The following is a 12,432-nucleotide window of genomic DNA, read 5'->3' as shown; positions in this document are numbered from 1 at the left end:
TCTCACTGCAATCTTAATAAACAGCTGGGAACGGTCCTTGAGTTACCAAATAGGAGTTGGTAAAAATTATAGCCTTCCTGACTGGCTCATCCAGAGCAATAGCTATGTTCCAGATCGTAGCTGCTGCTCTGAGGCTGCTGGCATTCCCACACAAAAGACAAGAGGTCTGCAGTGCCACATCCCGCTGGGGTATAGCCAAAAGTCAGTTCCGCCCAGTGACTGTTTCAAATGCAGCCAAAGAGGACACTGGTCCTGCTGCTGCCTCAACAAGCCACACACTGCCTGCTGGCAGACTGGCCTCTGGAAGTCAAAATGCTCCCAATACAGGTTTGTCCTCTGTGCCCAGCCATGGGGGTTCAACCAGCACAATAGCCATAAACACTTCCAGCCTTCTAATTCTTTGGCCTGGCAGAGGACAAATGGCTCCTTGATTTGGCGACCTCCACCACTCTCGTCCCACCCAGAGTAACATTGCAGGTATGTTTTGGCCTCACAATGGGGTCCCACAGACATATTGCCAACTTCTGTGTTGGGAGACTTCAGATGCCTTCCCAGTTCTCTTCATATGCAGGAGACCAGGCCTTACACCTAAGTCATAGAGCTGCTATTGTCAGTCAATATGCCTTGTTGCCAGACTCAAAAAACAGGCCTGAATGAAACCTTTTACCATCCCTTTATTTAGGTAAAGGACAATAAATGTTCATAGCATCTCACCTATGTCTTATGGTAAATAAGTAAATAAAAAGCCCTCCCCCTCAAAAAATATTATTTGAGAGTCTAAGAAAGTGTCTTAAGCTTGATAAACACCAGTTATACATGCTTGAGAGTCTAAGAAAATGCCTTAAAATTGGTAAACGTAAGTTATACATAATTGAGAGTCTAAAAAAGCGTCTTAAGTTTGACAAATGTGAGTTATAAATGTTTAAATGTCTAAGAAAATGTTTTAAGGTTGGTAAATACAAATTATAAAGGTTATAAGGTCTAAGGTGATCCTAAATAAGTAAAAATGCTTAATAGTTCCTCCTGTTGCTATGTACTGTTATATTGACTGTCCAGAACTTTGACCTTTATCAATAGAGCTCTGATTTATTAATCTAACTCTAATACAAAAACATTCCACTATATCATGTATTATTATGGTTCTAAGCTCAAGATTGTAAGTCTCCATAATATGTACTTCTACTAATGGTTAAGACCCCAGGTCAACGGAGGTTCCCATGTTCAAGTTTCTTTGATCCAAACTTTCCACCTCTGTTTGTTCTCCCAAAAGTTTTCAATGTATACCTAAAGGATTTTCTCCATAACCTACTTAGCTTAATCTTTTGCCTATATATATGTTTCAGTATCCTGCCAGACACAGTTGTTTCCTATAACCAAAAGAGTGCCAAAGCAGCTACAAGTGTTCCAGTCTGACCTCACAGACTTCCAACAAGCTGGACCTGCACCTTCCCCCCAGCCATGGATGTTCTCGCAGACCCTGGGCAGCATCAAAGCAGCCTGTTCTTCCTTGAGTTGGCCGCCATTTGAGCCTTTTGACCTCCCTACAGCGCCCCCAGTGTCAGCAGGAAGTAGCCAGAAGAGAATCTACACCGTTATTCACTTACTATTAACAAAAAGGCTGGAATGGTGTGCTTCAGGAGCAGGACAGGAAGCTCCAGGTTCTCCCAGCGTTCCTCAGTCCCTACCTGCTGCCTTGCATGGCTGGCAACTCTCTACTAACAACCCTCTACCCTAAATTTTCCAGGGTAGAGGCTTCTCCTCCTCCTCTTGACCTTGCAATCTGACCATTTTGTAGCTATTATTTCTTCTCCCTCTCTTAACCCATTACATGGAAACCAAGAGCCGCTTCCAATGAACCTAAATTCATATACTTTAACTTACCTTACATGAGAAGCAGTCCAAGTTCCTTATTTTTTAATTATAGAAAAAGGGAGGAATGTTAGGATTTTGGAACCAAACTTGCTTCTGAGTTGCCTAGCAACTTATGATGTCATCATGTGTCACCAGCCAGGTGGCCACACCTGGAAGGCGTGGTTACCTTGCCCCTTAAAGGGATCAGCTGGCCATGTGGTCTCTCTTGGTCCTTCCTCTCTTAGTCTCTCTTCTCTCTTGGCCTTCTCCTCTTTCTCTATCGGGACACCCCCTTTTCTCTTTCACTCTTTCTCTTTCCCCCTTCTCTCTCTTTCCCCTATTATGTCCTGCTTCCCCCTTCTCTCCCTCTCTTCATATCCACCTAATAAACCATTTTCATAGATGGTCTGTATTGTATGCCTAATCGTCATTATTTAATTTGTCCCATAACATTACAGGCTGCCCCTGTGAGAACATTTCAAACGGTTCTAAGTGAATGGCATGGAGAATCTGAAGAGATGGAGATGGAAAGGGAGAGCGAGAGGGAGAGGAGAGGGAGACAGAGACAGAGAGAGAGAAGGGAGAACGAGATTTCACCTCTGGGCGATAGCTTTGGTGTACTAACTCAAACCCTTCTTTAATGCTATCTGATGGAGTTCAGGATTTCATAACCATAGTACCTAAGTCAATTCCTCGGGAAACACACGTGTGTGTGTGTGTGTGTGTGTGTGTGTGTGTGTCTGTGTGTGTGTGTGTATGTGTGGGTGTCCAATGCTTCTCTAATGCAAGAATGTAAACACTGATAATATAATAAAGCTTTAGAATTCAGCTTCCACCTCTGACCTCTCCACTGGCTAGGACACCTTAGTGATTTCTGTACTCAAGAGACTCCATAGGTCTGGGTTTCAGTTTTGGTTCTGAGTGGAATAGCAGAGAAAGGAAAATGGGGGTGAGCAGAAAACTAGCTGGAAGCCTCCCGAGGAGTCAAAGAAAGGGTGGGAGGACGGCCTGATAGTCCCCCATTTGATAACTGAACCTGAGAGTCACCTGCCAAGGGTGCTGAGAGTCTGGGGTTGAACACATCCGGTGGGGAAACTGAAGCGTCCTGTGCTTGCCTTACCCTACAGCTGCCTCGGTTAGCAAACCTAGGCCCTCCCATCACACACAAGTGTCTGGCTGAGAATCGCTGCCCGAACCCCCGCCAAACCCTCATCTCCCTCCAAAGTCTGACCATGACCATGCCCCTGGCTGCGCCCATCTGGCTGCAGCTTCCAGTTTCCAGACTTCCTAGAAACCCAACTGGCTCTCTCCTTCCATGTCCCGCGCATACACGCACACCACAGGAGCATCTGGACTGTCTGGGAGCCTCGGTCTGGTCTTTGGCCGCAGCAAGACAGCAATGCATTTAGGAGCCAGGAAGCAGTTCCCTCCCTGGGGACGGAGTGGCCCCCTGAGGGGGCTCAGATGGCAGCTGGGCAGGGAGGACCCCGATTCTGACTTTCCTTTCCTCCTAGGCTAGCTTTTGGCCTGTCACGCGAGAAGGCCGCGCGCGCTTTCTCACCCTTTGCCTTGGAGTCGCTGTGGACACTCAGACCACGCAACCTTGCTGATGTCCCCCGTGGACGCCCATCTTGCTTTCTTCCACTGAACTGCACACCCAAGAATCCTGTCACCTGCTCCCTGCGGCTTTCTTTGCGTCTTCCTTTCTGCCGCTTCCAGTCTGTTTCTAAGAAGCAGCCTGAAGATTTCATATTCATTCTAGAATGAGTCAGCCATCACTGTGCCTCGCCTGGCACCCCAAAACACAGCCAGCAATTCCACTAACTAACCGGAGGCCCTGCTGCCGTTGCCCGGGCAGAGCCAGAGCAGACAAGAGAAGCGCAGCCTTGTCTCCCGAGAACTCACACCTGAGGAGTGAGCCAAGGAAAGGACCTGGCAGGTGTTACCGGGGCAGGCCTACCTCTAACCCAGGCCTCCGTGCAGATCCTATTTATCCCTCCGCAGCGTGCAGCCCCTGCACATCGGCCCCTGCGACCCCAGCACACCAGGGCGCTATCCCACGCCAGCCCCTCCCTCCCTGTCCCTTTCCTGGTGAACTTACCCACCTGACTCCAGGTGAACGGCAACATCCCACCTCCCTCCTATGCACGTGCATGGCTAAAGGGAAGCCCTGAGCCTCCCTCTGTCTCTGAGAGTCATGGGATGGAAACACTTTAGATCTAGGGTTGTGGCAAAGGAGAGAGCGGGAAGGGAGTGGGCAGCAGCGAGAAAGATGAGAATGAGGTGAGGGAAACACAGCTCCGGGGTGATGCGCCTGGGGGAGCTGCCATCCGAGCATCTACTCCTCTGCATTTCCTGAGCACCTACTGTATGCTGAGTGAGCAACAGAATGATCCCCGCTATTGGTAGGCTTGCTAGCAAGTGGGAGGAGAGGGAGGAGACAGATGTGAGAATAACCGCAGTCCTCATCCTAGGTCTGAGCTCATGACATGGATTGTGGTGGGATTGTTTACCTTTTCTCACACAGGACTATATTTTATTTTTTTAATTATTTGTTTTTTTAATTAATTAGTTTATTCACTTTGTATCCCAGCTGTAGCCCCCTCCCTCATCCCCTCCCACACTCTCCATCCATCCCTCTTCTCTCACGCCCCTCTCCCAATCCATTGATAGGGAAGATCCTCCTCCCCTTCCCTCTGACCCTAGCCTATCAGGTCTCATCAGGACTGGCTGCATTGTCTTCCTCTGTGGCCTGATAGGGCTGCTCCCCCCTCAGGGGGAGGTGATCAAAGAGCAGGCCACTGAGTTCCTATCAGAGACAGTCCCTGTTCCCCTTACTAGGGGACCCACTTGGAGACTGAGCTGCCATGGGCTACATCTGTGCAGGGGTTCAAGGTTATCTCCATGCATGGTCCTTGGTTGGAGTATCAGTCTCAGAAAAGACCCCTGGGCCCAAGTATTTTGGCTCTCTTGCTTTCCTTGTGGAGCTCCTGTCCCCTCCAATTCTTTCTATCTCTCCCTTCTTTCATAAGATTTCCTGCACTCTGCCCAAAGTTTGGCTATGAGTCTCAGCATCTGCTTCGATACCCTGCTGGGTAGTCTTTTAGAGGCCCTTTGTAGCTCCTGTCCTCTCACAGGACTATGTTAAGTGTTCAGTACAAAGAAAAGAAAAGAAGATCAAATCAGTCAACACATTATTAAATGAAACTCTGTGTGTGTTTACATATATAAAACTGATTCACAGTAAAACTTACTCTTCCCAGTCAACTGCTCCATGCATTTGGACAAACCCATGCTTGAGTGTGAAGACAACCCCTCCCATCCCTCACAATGAAGAAACAACTTTCCCTACAACTGCCCCCTTATGGAAATCTCTTCCTAACCTCAACCCAAGTTCCTGGAAACCTTTGAGCTATTTTCTGTCCCTAGGGGCATGCCTTTTCAAGACTGTCATATGAGCTAAACTTTATAATCATTAGATTAACTCATCATCATTAATTTGTTATTTGACTGAGTTCTGTACTGCATTTTACACTTTCTTTTTTTATGTTTTCTGCATTTAAAACAATCACATCTGCATCAGATTGTAACACATCTTCTTTGCAGAGCAAAGACAGGCAAATTAGGCTTTCCTTGACTCTTGCTGGAAATGCCATACCTTGTAAGCAGTGTTTCTTGCAATGGCAGCTCGTGAAGGAATGCCAATTCTAAGGGCCCTTTGCTCTGGCCCTAAAACCTTAGAGGTGGCTGCCTCAATTTGTCTAGCCACCCCCCCCCCCACACACACACCACTATCCCTGTACAGCTGATTTAGGTAGTGGAGAAGCCTGCCTGACCCTCAGGGCTTGTGAGCCACCAAGTATGTGGGTAACCACAACATTGAGGCAAAATTTTCCCTCTTGTTCCTCCCACTTATGCCCTGGCTGATGACTCTTCCTAGAACTCTAGGCCCTGGTGGGTGTCAGTACCTTTGTGGCTAACCTTGATTTCCCCATAGAACGATACAAGTCTGGAATCAGCGATTCCTCCAAGCTTGAACAAATGCATCCTATTGTTGACAACTGTAAAAAAAAAAAATGTGGAAAAGTGGTTCATCAGGCCATTCTCTGTGTGCCCTTAGAGAAGGAATGGAGATTCAGCTGGAAGCCCTAGACTCTTCCTGGAGACTGTCACCAGAGTTTGGGGAGCTTGCAGGAATTTTCCCAGAATTTTGTCATCCTCTCCTTATCCATTGTGATGCCTCCTTAGAGCAGACTTACAGTGTCTCCTAAAATGCCTCATTTTGGATAGTGAGTTTGCAGGCATGGTTGGCTTGACTCCACTGATAAGTCCCCTTGACTGTGTTTCTCAGACGGTAGAGACTACCACAACTAATGGCTCCGTCACCTTCACTATGGAGAACATAAAGCTTTCTCTCTGATCAGACACATGTACCTTGTTTTCACCACTCTCCTGATGAGCAGATCTTTCTGTCACCCATGCCAGAAATGTAATAAAAAATGAATAAAGTTCGTTATGCTACCTGGACAGCATCTATTCCAAGAGGAAGACAGAAAGACAAGCCCAGCGATGTGGCTGGACAGGGGCGGTATAGAAAAGCCAGCAAATGTACAATGACTGTACAAAATATCATGCTTTGGCTTTGTGCTCAGAAGAAGATGGCATCCTTGAGTTTTGCTCTTCCCAAGGCTAGTTATATGTAGACCCATATTCTCTCCTGAGTAGCTCCCAGCCACCTGGGGACTGGGAGAAGCAGTTCAAGACTGCGTCTGCAGGCTCATGCATGGTGTGAGCACCTATCATTCATTTACTTGGAAGGCAAGGGCAGGAGGAACACTGCATGTTTGGGGTCAGCCTCAAATACAGGAGGAGTTCCAGGACAGCCAGCGCTCCGTGGTAAAGAGAAACCCTGTCTCAAAAAGCCAGGCCAACAACCACAGCGGCAAGAAAGCTGCACCTCTTGCCCTCTGTGCATGCTCATGAGGCCTTAATGGTTTTGGGGAAATAGCTTTTTTTTGGTTTTTGAGGCTCAAAACAGCCATTCTAGGACCCCTAAGGACAGTGTCATGGCTCAGTGCTATGGGAGGTTGTGGCTGAGCACGCCTCTCATGGGGATAAGCAGAAAGGCAATTTCTCCAGTGAGTAGCACTTCAAGTCACTTGAGCAGAAGAGAGGAAACTGTCCATGGGAATTGGCAGTGACTCAGCACAGAGTAACAGGGGTCTCCGCTAGCCTCAACAAAGAGCTCGGAAAATGACTGCATTAATGCATAGCGTTGGAATACGGGTCTCCAAACCTCAGCCATAAACCTTACCCCCCTGACAGATGTTCTAGAAATAGTCTCATCTCCTGCCTCTGGGGCATATCTGAACTGCTGGTCTACACCACGTGGCTGAGGAATTGGAGCACATCCTCCCTGATCCATTTTCTGAGTCATCAAGCAACTTCTTGGTCACTGAAAGAAGAATAAAGAAAAATAGGTATCATTTTTGCTTCAGGAATGGGTGTCTTCATAATTTGTTTCCTTTTCTTCTCCTTCCTTGCCCTTTAAAAAAACAAGCCTCTCCCTCTCCCTCCCCATCTCCGTGTGTGTGTGTGTGTGTGTGTGTGTGTGTGTGTGTGTGCGCGCGCGCGCCTGCGTTGAGTGCTCCTGAGGTCAGAAGGCAACATTGAGTTCCCTGGAGCTGAAGTTAGATGTGGTTGTGAGCTGCCTGACATGCGTGCTGGGAACAGGACTTGGGTCCTCCATAGAAGCAGTATGAGGTCTTAGCCACTGAGCCATCTCTAGCCCTAGTCATTTGTCTTTCAAAGCAGTCTTTGAACTTCTTACCATCTCAGGATAACTAACCCATGGCAAAGTCCTTCGGGACAGGAGAAGCTCCTGGCATTTCCAATGAGGATGTGAAGTGTTCTTCCCAGGGCTTGGCTGCTTCCTCCAGGAAAGAGCATCTATTCTCCTGAGGCTCCTGACAGAGACACACATTACCTCTGTAGAGCTAATTGCCTGCAGGCTAGAAAGTCATGTAGATTAGGCCTCCTGGGCTGGAATCCTGCAGCCTAGCAGTTAAACACACAGTGACCACAGATATTCAGTGTGTCTCAGTGTCCGCACAGTTGACTGACAGCTGGTGAGGGTTAGCCGCTGGCTTCAGGTGAACTGGAAGTACAACATGCCCGTCAGCCAAACTTCCTTCCAGACTCTAAATCCGCCTCTGTTCTACTCTGGGTTGTGGGGCTGGCACATGCAAACCTTAATTCTGTTGTGCCAGCTGCTCCCTGTGACGGTTTGCCAAGTCAGGATACAAGAGGGAGACTAAGAAGGTACGGAGAAGAGAACTCACTCCTCTTTCTTGTCTAGTCCCAGGGTCTCAACACTTCCTGTCTACTTCCTTTTCCCAAAGACTTCCTGTTCCTATCAGCATTGCCCCCGCCCCACTTCTTCCCCCTGGTGGTGTCAGCAGTACTTGCTAGGGACAGCCTGGATACAGCGTGCTGGCTTCCGTTTATCAACAAACTGCATTTTGTCTCCACCCGTGGAGATGCAGGAGCCACACTTTCAAATTAGAAGCTAGCACCCATGTCCCATTGCCCCTTGCTCCCTTGTCACTGAAATCCCTTGCCAGAGGGAGACGTAAGCAACTTCTACCCCTTCTTCCAAGGCCCCAAGGCACAATACATCCAAGTTCATTCTAGGGAACCAATGAGTTTATTGGGCTTCCATACAGGGAATGCGCATGTACGCTCTCTACAGGAGAGGCCAGTTCTTCCCGAGTTTGGAAAGCCTCACCCAGCAGAAACAGCAAGGAGGACTTCCCCATAGCTGCATAGGTACACACGCACGCACGCACGCACGCAATCACACATGCCCATACACCCCATTCCTCCAGTCCATGCACGGCAATTTGGGAAGCAGTTGGGTGTTCTGGGAGTGGGAAAAGGGGAACAGTGAATGTTGTAAAGTGTCAACAAGCCTTTCCGGGATGGCAAAGCTGAATGGCCAAGAAGGCTGCTCCTGGTCTGTGTGGAGGACGGTCGTTCACAGGGCCCTGCTCTGCGGTGTTTGGTCTGTGGAGGACGGTAGTTCATGCGGCCCTGCTCTGCGGTGTTTGGTCTGTGGAGGACGGTCATTCACACGGCCCTGCTCTGTGGTGTTCGGATTCAGCACCGTGGGGCTCTCCCTCCACAATTCTAGTGTTACCACTGCAGCCTCTTGGCCCAGGTCTCCCTGACTCTGGGGAAGGCAGCTGCTAAGTGCAGATGCCTCCTCTGCGACACAGCTGAGGTCTCCACCTCCTTTCTTTTCAGCTGTAATCATTTAGAATTCCCTTTATGAAAATAACTGGTGTGAGTTCGCTATTCTGCCTCCCCAGGACGAACATATTCTGCGTTTTCCTCTAATCTAGACAGTAGCAGGGGGCCTTGAGTTAACACAAGACTCCAGCCCCAATTAGCTGAGTCATACCCCCTTCAGCTGCTTAACCTTTAGTAAGGCCACAGAACACTTTGCTTCAGAAATGGTGACAGGTAACTGCAGGCAGAGGACAGCCTTCCAGTGTGGTAGGTGTAGCCAGGGCCTGCTTGTGAGCTCTCTGAGTCTCCTTGGCTGGAGCCTTGTCTCAGTCACGTCTGTACTCTCTGGAGCTCATGACTGCAGCCTGAAGCTAGACAGTATCCAAGGCTCTTGTCACCCTCTCACCAGCAGCTAGGTATAAAACCGCACTGCTTATGGCCTGTGGCTGTCACTGGAGTTTGGAGAATGTCCCAACACATATCCACATATCCATGTGACATAATCTCTATCACTATACCCAGTGATGCCTGTCACTCCTCCTCATCAGCCCCTACACACACACACACACACACACACACACACACACACACACACACACACCGAAGCAGAGTACTAGGATCGTGGCCATCACATACACGGATTTACACAGGAAAAGCAACAGCCAGAACAAAGCTCTCTCCACAGACACACCCCGGCATGGCTGTTGACTGTTCCTTTCCTGCGGAAGCCTCTCCCACCCCAGATGGGGAAGGAGGGAGAGGTGGACAAGGGGGCATGGAGGGAGGAGGAGGATGGCCCATGAGGACCTGGCTCCAGGGAGGCAGTAGGGAACTGTCTCTGTGACATCTGTGTTTCTGGTCCGAGACGCACACGTGGGCAACACCTGTGATAGCAAGCTCTTCAGACAAGGCTTCCCTCAGGTACACCCATGTCCCCAGCTCTCAAAGGAGCACTGTGCTTTTTGACCAAGAGTTCTTCCATAAAATGGAACCATATCTCTGTGCATAGTTTCACCCCAGAGTAGTGCTGGAAGGCAAAAGAAACATTCCCTAAACCTAAATAGGACCTTCTCTTTCCACTTGAAAAGGACAATTGTGCAGGATGTGAATTACCGTGCACCTGAAGGCCTGAAGCCTCTGTGGGCGCTGCTTTTTATGGTCACTGAAAGCACGTTTAAAGTTCCATGAGACAGCACAGCAAACCTCTCTGTTTCCACAGCTTCTAGCTTGTGTTCTTAGAAGAGCTGGTAAGAGTTTAGACATCAACCCAAGTGCAAATTAACCAACAACAAACTTAATTTCACAAACTGTTATTATTCACTGTGATTACTTCCTCTGAAGTAGTCCTGGCAGCTTTGAAGAACAGCTGTAGACTTTCCTTCTCGCTTTCCCTCCCTCCCTCCCTCCCTCCCTCCCTCCCTCCCTCCCTCCCTCCCTCCTTTTTTTCCTTCCTTCCTCCCTTTCTGCAACAGGACTGGGAAGGAGGGCGGGATTCTCAGGAACAGCAAAGCCTCAGGCGGTTCTTTCCTGAGCTGTTCCCAAGCGCAACTGTGGCCAGGCTGAAAAGACTCAGTGGCACAGGAATGTGTAACACTTGCGAAGTTACAGCTTTCACGCAGGGGGGTGGCGTAAGGGCAGACTGCCTGTACGTGCTGTTCTTCTGGGGTTCTCTTCTGGAGACTGGCTTCTGTCTTTCTGGTGCCCTGCCTTCATTCAAACACACAGCGTCACATGTCACACACATGTGGGGCTGTCTGCATCGCTTTGTACATGGTACACTATCCAACCTCCAAGCTTGGGAGTCCCAGAAACTGCACCATCTATTAGGTACCACCCACTCAGCCCACACTAATAACTTACTCAAGGGAGTAGAGAGAGAGCCATTCTCTTAGTCTATTGGGATAACTGAGACTGTAGGGCACATGGGTAGACTATAGAAAACAGGTTCAACAAGACAGAACAAGAAAATGGAGAACCTCATAAAGTGATGGGCAGCTAACACTGTCATGGCATGACAAACTATCATCTGATACTTGGTGTGTGCCTCAAAGCCTGATGAGTAGAGGGCTTCCACACTTGTCCTGGAACTTTAGCTCTGTCTCCAGATGTGGCCCCCTGATAACCCACCCAGTACTTGTTCCCCCAGCTGGACCTGCTTCTGACCCCCATTCCTGGTTGTAGATCCAGTCTGCCCTTCCATCATCTCAAAGCCGAATTCTGCAGCTTCCCAAACTCTAACTCCTTTGAAGCAGCTTCCTCTGGACACCTGTCTGGTTCTTTAGACCCAGCCCACTTCGGAAGCCTCTTGAATTCCGCCACAGCTTCTGTAACTATATGTATATACAGAGGTGTATAGATATATTTACTGTGTGCTGTATGTATTGCTATTAGCAATTAATATTGAAATAAAAGAACACACATTTGCCTCAGCCAGGCAAAGGAAGGTGTAGGGCAGGATCATATGACAGACTGCTCTCTTTGAAACATTAACCTTGTGAAGTTACTGTTATTCAATAGATTCTAACAGTACAGAAGGTCACAAATATGTCTGCTTCTGTCATAGTATGTTCACACAATGCAAAACCCACATTAACAGCCCATAAAGTTAACCAACATGCCCTGACCTGAGGCTGGGAGCTGCAGCTCCAAGGCAGCTCCTTGGAATAGTAGACATCCTGTCCATATATCTCTACAGCATGTTCCATCATGATCAGAGAATCCTGTAGGCTGTAAGGTCAGCAGGACCCACATTCCCCTTTTCTCCTGCCTAAATTAACCTGGAGGTTGAATCTGTACCTAATTTAGGGACAGCAAGGTCTGTGTGAGAACTGGGCTAAAGGTTACTGTAATGTGATTTTTAAACAAGACTGATAAGCATTTATTTTGTAAACAGTATCAAGGTAGGCTACCTGCTTTAAAAAAAGCTCCTCAGATTTGCCCAAGGGACAACAAAGTATATAAGAGGATAAGTTGTCAATCATTTTGTCAATTGTGAAAGTGGTCAGCTGGCGTCTGGGATGTCTGAAAACACAGTATTATGGTACAAACCTGTTAATTAAATTTCTTTCACGTCTTTATATATATTAGTCCAAATTGTTGAGGCTTCAATTTTGTCAGCCTCAGTCTCTGTCTTATCTTTATCCTGGAGAGGAATGCCATGATTTGTTTAGATAGGAAGTTCTTCACTTGCTTTCTAACTACCTCATATTCAGCAGCTCCATGTCAGATAGGAAACATGCAGTTTACACACACACACACACACACACACACACACACACACACACACACACA

The sequence above is a fragment of the Psammomys obesus genome, unplaced genomic scaffold (genome assembly GCF_907164565.1).
Source record: "Psammomys obesus unplaced genomic scaffold, mPsaObe1.curated_primary_1811, whole genome shotgun sequence".
In the NCBI taxonomy this organism is placed as follows: Eukaryota; Metazoa; Chordata; class Mammalia; order Rodentia; family Muridae; genus Psammomys; species Psammomys obesus.
Note: the sequence above shows the minus strand (reverse complement) of the source record.